This window comes from Camelus ferus, chromosome 29 (assembly GCF_009834535.1).
Source record: "Camelus ferus isolate YT-003-E chromosome 29, BCGSAC_Cfer_1.0, whole genome shotgun sequence".
Lineage (NCBI taxonomy): Eukaryota > Metazoa > Chordata > Mammalia > Artiodactyla > Camelidae > Camelus > Camelus ferus.
Genome location: NC_045724.1, coordinates 8,260,245 through 8,269,909, shown reverse-complemented (window position 1 = coordinate 8,269,909; position 9,665 = coordinate 8,260,245). Strand labels below are relative to the sequence as shown.

General features: G+C 36.8%; 1 non-coding gene across 1 annotated transcript; it reads left to right on the top strand.

The window, feature by feature from the left end:
• The first annotated feature begins 2,104 nt into the window (after positions 1–2,104).
• On the top strand, positions 2,105–2,176 carry TRNAA-CGC. The gene has a single exon. It is a non-coding gene; the product is annotated as a tRNA-Ala (tRNA).
• Positions 2,177–9,665: the final 7,489 nt, after the last annotated feature.

Here is a 9,665-nt window from a genome sequence, read left to right as displayed (position 1 = left end):
CATTCTGGTCAGGGAGAGAGACAATAAAATATAGTAAATAATTAAGTTGTGTGCTATGTAAAAGCATTGTAAGTACAATGAAAAAAATAAAGCAAAATAAGAGGGTTTGGGAATACCCAGAGGGCTAGGGTGTTGCAAAGAGATTGGGCCTAATTCTGAGCAGAGCAAGCCCTACAGATATTTGAGGGGAAATGTGAGAATGTTTTTGTGTTAGGAAGAGTTAATTTGGAGGTGGAGTTATCAGGGTATGTTAACAGATTGCACATGTAGGCTGTGAGAACAGCAAGTACAAAGGCCCTGAGGTAAAAGGTCTCATTTCTTTTAGGAGCAGCAGCGAATCCATTGTAGCTGAAGCAGGAGGACCAAGAGGAAGCAATCAGGAGATCAGAGAGGCAGTGGTGGGGCCAGATGTGTAGGGCTTTGTAGGCAATATTAAGAATTGGGTTTTGCTCTAAAGTGGAGGGATATTTATTTTATATGTAAGGTGTTAAGCAGAAGAGTGATATGATATGATTTGCATTTTAAAATGATAATCTAACTGCCTTGTTGAGAAACAGACTGGACTGGGTTGTGGATGAAAGCAGGAAAACCAGTTTGGAGGATGTTATAATAAGCCAGGTGCAAGAAGTTAGTGACAGTCTCGGGTGACAATAGTGATATTAGGGGGAGGTTAGGTCCTATATATAATTTAAAGGTTGAGTCATTAGAGTTTGTTAACAGACAGGATGAAGGGGTGTGAAGAAAAGCGAGGAATCAAGATGAGTTTAAGGTTTTTGATCTGAGTACCTGAATGGGTGATAATCCCATTAACTGAGATGGGAAGAGAGAGGGAAGGAAGATGGAATTTGGGAGAGGAGAGAAGCTCTGTTTTTGGATGTATTACTCTAAGTTGTAAGTGTCACCTTAGTTAGAACCTGAGATTTATGAATATGTGGTTCAGGGGAGAATTGTGAGCTGCACAAATAAATTTGAGTGTTGTCCATGACAGGGGAATATTGAAAGCCATGGATCAGGATAAAATCACCAAGGCAGTGTGGTTTAAGGACTGAGTGTGAGGCTTGTAAGCACTGAAAAGTCTGGGAGAAGAGGAAGGATTGTAAAGGAAACAGAGTAGGAATAACCAGGAAGAGGGGAGGAAAATAAGAAGTGTGTTTTGAAAGCCAAGTGGATCAAATAAGATGAAACCTGAGAGTTGACCAGGGGATTTAGGAACATGGGGAACAGTGGAAACCCTGAGCTGAATGTGATTCAATGGAGTGGCAAAGTCAGAAGGAGAGAAACAGAGGATGGCATGGACAAGAGGTAGAGTGGTGGATGGAATCTGAAGGAACAGATAGGAATGTCAAGAGAGTGGAATGTGCGTCCTTTCTTGAAAAATAATAGTAATACGGAAGAAAGAACACAGCTTGAACACTGATGGAAATGATCTGGTATAGAATGGGAAATTGATGATGCAGGGAGAAGAAGAGAGATTTGAGGAGCTGTATACTTCCATCGCTAGGTTGGCTGTGACCTGGTGCCTGACTAAGGGGTTGCCTTAGATACGGAGGCAGGGAGTTCATCTATAAAAACAGGAAATCAGGGTGGGGGAGGGTAGTTACCAAGGGCAAATATGATGGTGGGAGCCTGTGAGGATGTCTTCTGATTGTTTCAATCTTTTCAGCAAAGTAGGAAGCATAACCATCAGCTGAGAGTGATGACAGGAGAGGTATTTGGAGGGATAAGGAGGGAAACATTTATGAGAAGAGTCATGGAGGAGAGTGGATTCGGTAATCATAATGCACAAGTGCAGGTGGGCGGGAGGTGGCCTTCTCACCATCACTGGCGCTCGGCAATTCGGTACTCTAAGGGGGGGTCAAAACTTGCTGGACCCCTAGCCTCTCTCCTCTTCTGCCTCTGCTTCCTGATAAGTAAACCTGCAAGCACGCTTCTTTTCCTTGTCTAAACTGTACTGCTCGCACTTCTGTGATTTACGTACATCCCAGGCACTAATTGTTTGCAACTTGTAACTTATTCTGCTATTTTCTTAATAATTAATGTTGACTGTGGTGGCAATGTTTAGCTAAGCTATAATTTAAGACCAGATTTACAAAAAGATGGGGGTGGGTATATAGCTCAGTGGTAGAGTGTGTGCTTCGCATGCACAAAGTCCTGGGTTCAATCCCCAGTACCTTCATTATAAATACATAAATAAATAAACTTAATTACCTCCTCCCCTCCAAAAAAAAAAAAAAAAAAAACCCAAACCAAAACAAACAAAAAAAACCCGAAAAGAGATTTAAAAGAATGATTTTTCTGTTTCTGCATCTGGTTTGTGGATTGTAACCATGGAAACGTGATTATAAATTAGTATAAACACGTTGTTAATAAAACAATATCTAGCATCTGGCTACAAAACCTTTAATTCTGTTTAAAGTGTTTCATGAACGGGCAAGGAGGACATGTATTTGTGTGAATGGATATGTCAGCTTTGTGTTTCTGTTCTTAGATGGCTAGAAAGGAGAGCAAGGGGCAGAGGAGGCACTGGAAAGGGGCATATTTTACCATTTTCAGTTTTATGGACAGCAGAAAATATATATCTCATGGCTGTGGCAGCATGGTCAGTGTCAGGTAAGGAAAGAATTTGCAAGAATGTTTGATGCCAGGCTAGACTGAATCCTGAAATCTCCATTGATAAATTTTGACTCCAAGCTCAAAGTATCAGTGTGAGTTGAAAGAAGTGTTTTATTAACACTCTAAAATCTAAATCAAATTAAACGAAGACCTTTAATAGCTAAGTCTTATTCTTTTTTTTAAATTGAAGTATACTCAATTTACATGTTATGTTAATTTCTCCTGTACAGCATAGTGTCTCAGTTACACATATACATTATTCTTAATATAACATTAGAGAGTGAAGTGGATAAGAGAAATTAGTTAAAAGCAAAGGAAATATGGACTCAAAATTAGAAGTCCTGGGTTTTAATCCTGGCTTTGTTATTGACTAGAAACCTCCAGCAAATCTTGTAAACCGAGAGGCCCTAAATTTCCAATTTGAAAATGACAGTGTGAATTAGACATCTTCTAAAAACTCTTCTAGAACTGAAAAATAATTCTACAAAGTGAGTCTTTATTAAGGACTCATTTTTAATGTATCAACTGTTAAAATATAAAGATCAAATTTGTTGATGTATTTAATTTTTCAATTTTTAAAGAAAATAGATCTTTAGTTTTTTGACAATAAAATTAATACATTTTTAAAAAGCAGTATAGAAAAGTAAAAAAGAAGTGGAAAAAAGATGTAATCCCATCTTTCACTGGTAACATTTTGATGTCTGGAAGGCATAACAATTGCAATTGTGATTAGAATGTATTATTTTCTTTAAAGTAGTTATTTGCTGATAGAGGAAAGATATATTTAAAAATATTAATTTTATAACTGATGCTTTTGCAAAACTCTCTTATTTTAAGTTACTTTTAGTCAATATTTCTGTTTCCTTCATGCAGAAACAATTGTTATCTGCAAATAAATATCATTTAACAAATGTTGAGTCCCCTATTATGTAAAGACTCTTTTTAATTATTTATATATCCTATTCTTAGAAAACATTTTAAAATAATTATTTTGTTATTTCTAGAACAATATTTAGAACAATATGCCATTTCTCGGACAATATTAGTAGTGTTGACAGTAAAAAGTTCTGGCTGTTACTGAAGTTTTTTTTTTAATCATGTTAAAGATCTTTATTAAAAAGTTAAGAAAAATGTAAAACAGGTGTTTGATGACTTTTTGGTACCTGTTATGATTACAGAGTATTTTCCCTTCATCTTTTTTGAGAGAAATTATATTAACAAGCCTTCTAGTATTAAAACCATTCATACATACTGGAAAAGAACATCAGTTGGGCAAATAATAGTAGGTTTTCAATCAGCAATAGATTGCAAATATTAACATTTTACTAACAATTTCTGCTGTTAAATTTGTATTGATATGAGCCTGTGGTTTTATTAGTGCTGTTTTGGCCTGGTTTTGTTTCAGGCTTAAATTAACTTTACATAAAGTAAAGTGAAACTTTCCTTCTTTCTCTGGACTCAGTGAAGTAAACTCTTCCTTGAAATCTGAAAGAATCCTCCTGTAACACATTCTTGGATATTATACAATAGCTTCGTCAGTGCTTTATTTTATTATTGACTTGTTTTGGGAAAATTTGCTTCAAAATTTCTTTTGAATAGATTTTCAAACTTATAATCATAGGGTTGAATACTTTATATAAATTTAATAACTTCTCTGGGAACCTGAAAACAAGGGGAATTACCTGTAGATAAGAGTTTATATCATTTCATGTATTTATAATTCTCTCAAAGCTATAGTTTCTCTTTAGAAATTCTTCTCTTTCCTGGAGTAAATCTTTTTAGCAAAGAATATGCCTAGTCTATGTTTTGCATCCTGTGCTTTCTGCCATATTTTAAAACTATTGTATTGTAAAATAAAACACAAAGAAAACAAAAAAAAAAGAAAGAATGTAGAGATTAATGAATGCTTATTAAGTGAAAATCCTTTTAAAACCATTTTATTAAGGTATTATTGACACATGAAAAGCTGAATATGCACAATTATTGCATACAAATTCATGAGTTTAGGGATAGATAGACACCCACGAAACTTCAAGGCTTGGAAACTTCAAGACCATAAGCGTATCAATTACCTCCCAAAGTTTCTTTCTACCTCCTTTATCATTATTAGTTTATTTAGTTGTCTGTGATAAGAGCACTTAACAGAAGATCTTAGCAAGTTTTAAACGTACAGTTCAGTATTAGCCATAGGAGATATGAAATATATATCTTAAGAACTTATCTATCTTACTGAAATAAAATGAATAATCTTGACCGTTACTTAGGTCAAGAAATAGAACTTTAGCTACCATCCCAGAAGCTCCTTCATTTCCATATCCTTTTTTGTTGTTTTTTGAATCTTATTTTTTATTGAGCTGTAACTGATCTATAACATTGTATTTGTCTTAGGGGTACAACATAGTGATTTGGAATTTGTATATATTGCAAAATGATTACCACAGTAAGTTTAGTTAATTTCCGTCACCTCACCTAGTTACAATTTTTTTATTCTTGTGATGAGAACTTTTAGAATCGACTCTCTTAGTAACTTTCAACTATATAATGCAGCATTATTACCTATAATCACTATCCTGTTCATTACATCCCCAGAACTTGTTTATATTATTTTCTGATCTTAATCATGGCTCTTCTCCCTCCTAAATTACCTACCCTAAATTTTATAATAAGCACTTCCTTGCTTTTCTTTATGATTTTATCACAGGAGTGCATGGCCACTTTTAAAACTTTGTATTACTTTTGTTTTTTTTTTTAATCTACACATTCTATTTGCGTTTCTTTCCATTATAATAAATATCTTGAAGAATCTGGCGAATTGGACCTAGAAAACTCTTCACAGATCATCATATTTCTTTGTCTTCCACATTTCCTGTAAATTGGCAGCTGGATCCAGATGCTTGACTAGACTGTTTTGATTCCCTTGGCAGACCAGAGGTGTGCTGTGTTCTTTCCTTAAGATTTGTGATGAGGAAAAGTCACCAGCTTTCACTTCTAGTATATTGCGTGAGTTCCAGTGTGTGTGGATTGGTGGTGAGGGCTTGGGGGGTGGATTTTGTGTATGTTCTGCACCGAGAGTATGAAGGGGGTACCTCCTTGATTCTGTATTGCTTACCTACAAACCAGGCAGGTGTTACGGACTGAATACTTGTGTTCCTTCAAAATGCATATGTTGAACTCCCAACGTGGTGGTGTTTAAAACAGAGGCGGATTTGGGGGGAGGTGGTTAGGTTTCCATGTGGTCATGAGGGTGGGACCCTAGTGATGCAACGAGCACCCTTACGAGGAGAGGAGGAGAGAGCATTCACCCCCAGGAAAGGCCATATGAGTGCACAGTGAGAAGGTGGCGTCTGTGAGGCAGGAAGGGAACATTTGTGACACCCACTCTGCCAGCACCTGGATCTTGGATTTCCAGTTTCCAGACTGCAAGAAAATAAATGTCTGTTGTATCAGCCACTCAGCCTTGGTATTTGCTTATAGCAGCCCAAAAATCTAAGACAGAGGTGAGAAGTCAGGTTGGAGAAAAGCTACAGGGCCTAAGGGCTTTTAGTTTGGTGAGGCCACATTCTTCCCCCTGTTTCTTGGCACGACCATATTTGCATCTGTCAAAATCGCTCACCCTCGCTTCTGGAGTCTCTAATGGTGGGAATCCCTTCCCCGCTGGCAGGTTGGAGAAACGGGTGACCGTTAAGGAGACTGGTGTCATTAAATAGATAACAACCGTGTGCCCAGGAGTGGTGGCTCATTTTTCTGCATTTGCTTAGCCTGGGGGCAGGGACAGTCCAGGGCAGAAAGCCGTTTCTTGCGAGACCTCCTCTGCTTCCGGTCCTGCTCTCCGTTTACTCCCTAGTAGTGAGAATTGACAGAATTTGCGTTAGTGACTTCTCTGGAAACTGCACATTTTCAGGAAGGGAAGTTGCTCATCAACCTTTAATGCTTTTCTTCACACTGATTAAAATTTACTGTATTTGGTAGTAATTCCTGCCAAAGATTTGTGAAACAGTATCATTGGCAGTATTTACTAGTTTCAGGGCTGATAAACATTCTCTTTCCCGTCTTCATTGCCTTTTGGTTATATCTGTCAGCTTCCAAGAGGAGGTCTTTGTAAGGGCTTCTCATCAGACATTGTCCATGCTTTTTTTTCTTTCAAATAAAAATGAGTAAATAAAACATCTAGAAGGCACTTGATTATTTGCACCATGAGACAATAAACTTCTTATGCAGCAGTTCTCAAAGAATGTTCTTGCGAACCCTGTTCCACAGCATATTAATAGAAGTTACAGGAGAAAAGGTTTTTCATGGTCAGATAAATGCTAATAACACAAGTGAAACAAAATTAAACATGATTCGTTACTGAAGGACTTTCAGTACTGTAATATGCAAAAGAGCATCACTGTGAGCGTATAAGACAGAATATGCAGTGTTTCTCAGAACTTATTTGAATTAGGTACCTTTTTTTTTTCCTATAAAGCATCACAGAGAAAAAATAAATTTGTAGAACAGATTCTATAAAATTCTGGTATAACAACATCATTTCCTAATTATAGGTGAAGACTTGAGAATAAAGCAAAAGTCTTTTGCGTGTGAGTCTCGCAAGCTTAATCGTTAGACACACTTAACTCCTCCTCCCTCTCTGCTTTCTCCTTCCTGCTATTCATACAGCAAATGCTTAAATTTCCTGATGTGCAACACATAACTGCTTATTTGACTCATGCATGTGTGTATGTGTATACACACACACACACACACACACACATATATATATGGAACTTTTAATATGAGGGAAATAATGTGTTCATCTCCCACTTTACAGGAATATTGTGAAAATGGAATGAAACAAATGCATGCAAAGTGCTGTAAAAAATCCCACTACCCGTCAATGAAACTTATGCACCAACACTTTTCAAATACGCTGATGTATACACTGACACGCTGTGCTTCATTGTGAAATATGTCGCAAGCTCCTAATAGTTCCAAGTTTGTGACACTGTATAATTTTCTTTTTAAAGACAAAACATAGTGTGTTTCACGTTGTCCTTATAATAACGTCGTCATCATCATTCTTTGGTTTCTTAAGTGGGAGAGAAAGGGGAAGAGTTCCAGCTAATCTTTTGGGAATTGCCCTGGGGATGGATTGTCCCTGTCATTGTCACCTGGCATGTGGGGTACCACATAAGGACTGCAAACAGAAGCAGAAGACCCTGTGCCTTGGAACAATGAACATCATTTTGGTAAATTAAGAACACTTCTCAAAGTGCATGATTCAGTGACTTGAAATGTTGCTGAGACATGGATTTAATCACATGAGGCTGGATAGTAGAGAATGAATCACATGATAATGACTGAATTTAATAGCTCTTGACAGAAGTGTGATTTGAGACAAAGTCCGAAGCTTGTACAAATATTCTTGCGAGCAATATGGGATGAAGTCACCTGCTTGGCTACCACAATTTTGCTGCCGGTGAAACATGAATACTTTAAGGAGAATTTTTATGTGTACAAGATGATGTTACAAGAAACCATGACATCCCTTTGCCACCCTAGGTTTTTCTTTTTGGGCTAAAGGATTTCATATAGAAGATGAGTTATAAGCTGCCAGGAACTAATGTTTAAAGCAGATGAAATCAAATCTTACTGGAAAATAGATGTTGAGAAGATGCCAGCCTTGGCATTTAAAGGAAAAGGACATAGCAACTTTTCTACTTGGTTGCAATGCAGCAGATTTGGCAGACTGGTTCTGCTCTTATACTAACCTAAAGGCCTGTAGCATTGAGAACAAGCGCATTGTCTGGAGAGGGTGTAGAGAAAAGGGAACCCTCCTGCACTGTTGGTGGGAATGTAACTTGGTGTGGCCACTATGGAAAACAGTATGGAGAGTCCTTAAAAACTAAAAATAGACTTAGCATATGATCCAGCAATCCCACTCCTGGACATATATTTGGAGGAAACTAATTCAAAAAGAATCACTGCACCACAATGTTCATAGTAGCGCTATTTACAATAGCCAAGACATGGAAACAACCTAAATGTCCACTGACAGATGAATGGATAAAGAATATGTGATGGAATGAAATGGAATATTACTCAGCCATAAAAAAGAATGAAATAATGCCATTTCCAGCAACATGAATGGACCTAGAGATTAAGTCAGACAGAGAAAGACAAATACTATATGATATCACTTACATGCGGAATCTTAAAAATGACATAAATGAACTTATTTATAAAACAGAAACAGACTCAGACATAGAAAACAAACTTATGGTTACCAGAGAGAATGGGGGGAATGGATAAATTGGGAGTTTGAGATTTGCAGATATTAACTACTATATATAAATAGATAAACAACAAGGTCCTACTCTATAGCACAGAATTTATAGCATTTATATTCAATATCTTGTAGTAACCTATAATGAAAAAGAAATGAAAAAGAATATATGTGTGTGTGTGTAAGTGAATCACTATGTTGTACACAAGAGACTAACACAACATTGTAAATAGACTATACTTCAATTTTAAAAAAAAGAACTACAGTATATAAAATTGTGGCATGGCACAATCCCTTTGGGGCAGATTTCATTAGCGCACACTCTTCTGCAGACAGCATCAGAGACATGAAGCCAGGTAGATTTTTATTTGCCAGTTCTCCACGCTGAATTACCCCTCATTTATCTTGATTGCTATATATTCTTTTAGATACTGTAAAAATGTAAAAAAGATTTCAGTGTCTTGTTATTCAAGATGCCCTTTGGAAAACATGTTGCCAACAAAGCATGGTTTACCTATGTCTACCAAGGGCTACTGATTTTGTAGTTTAGCTAGACATTTGGGGAGCCAAATATGCCAATGGACACTTTAGAAGTCAAAGTACTTTGTTCCTAGAAATGGCCTTTGTCATGGTATTCAGCATCTCAGGAAGATTCACAGATCCTATTTAATACACAATGTATCTGACGTTACTAATGTATTAATGAAAATGCAAAGCTAATTGCTGTTAATACATAATGCACGTGGGGTTTTACAGTTTACAGAATGTTTTTCTCACACTTGCACTCAAT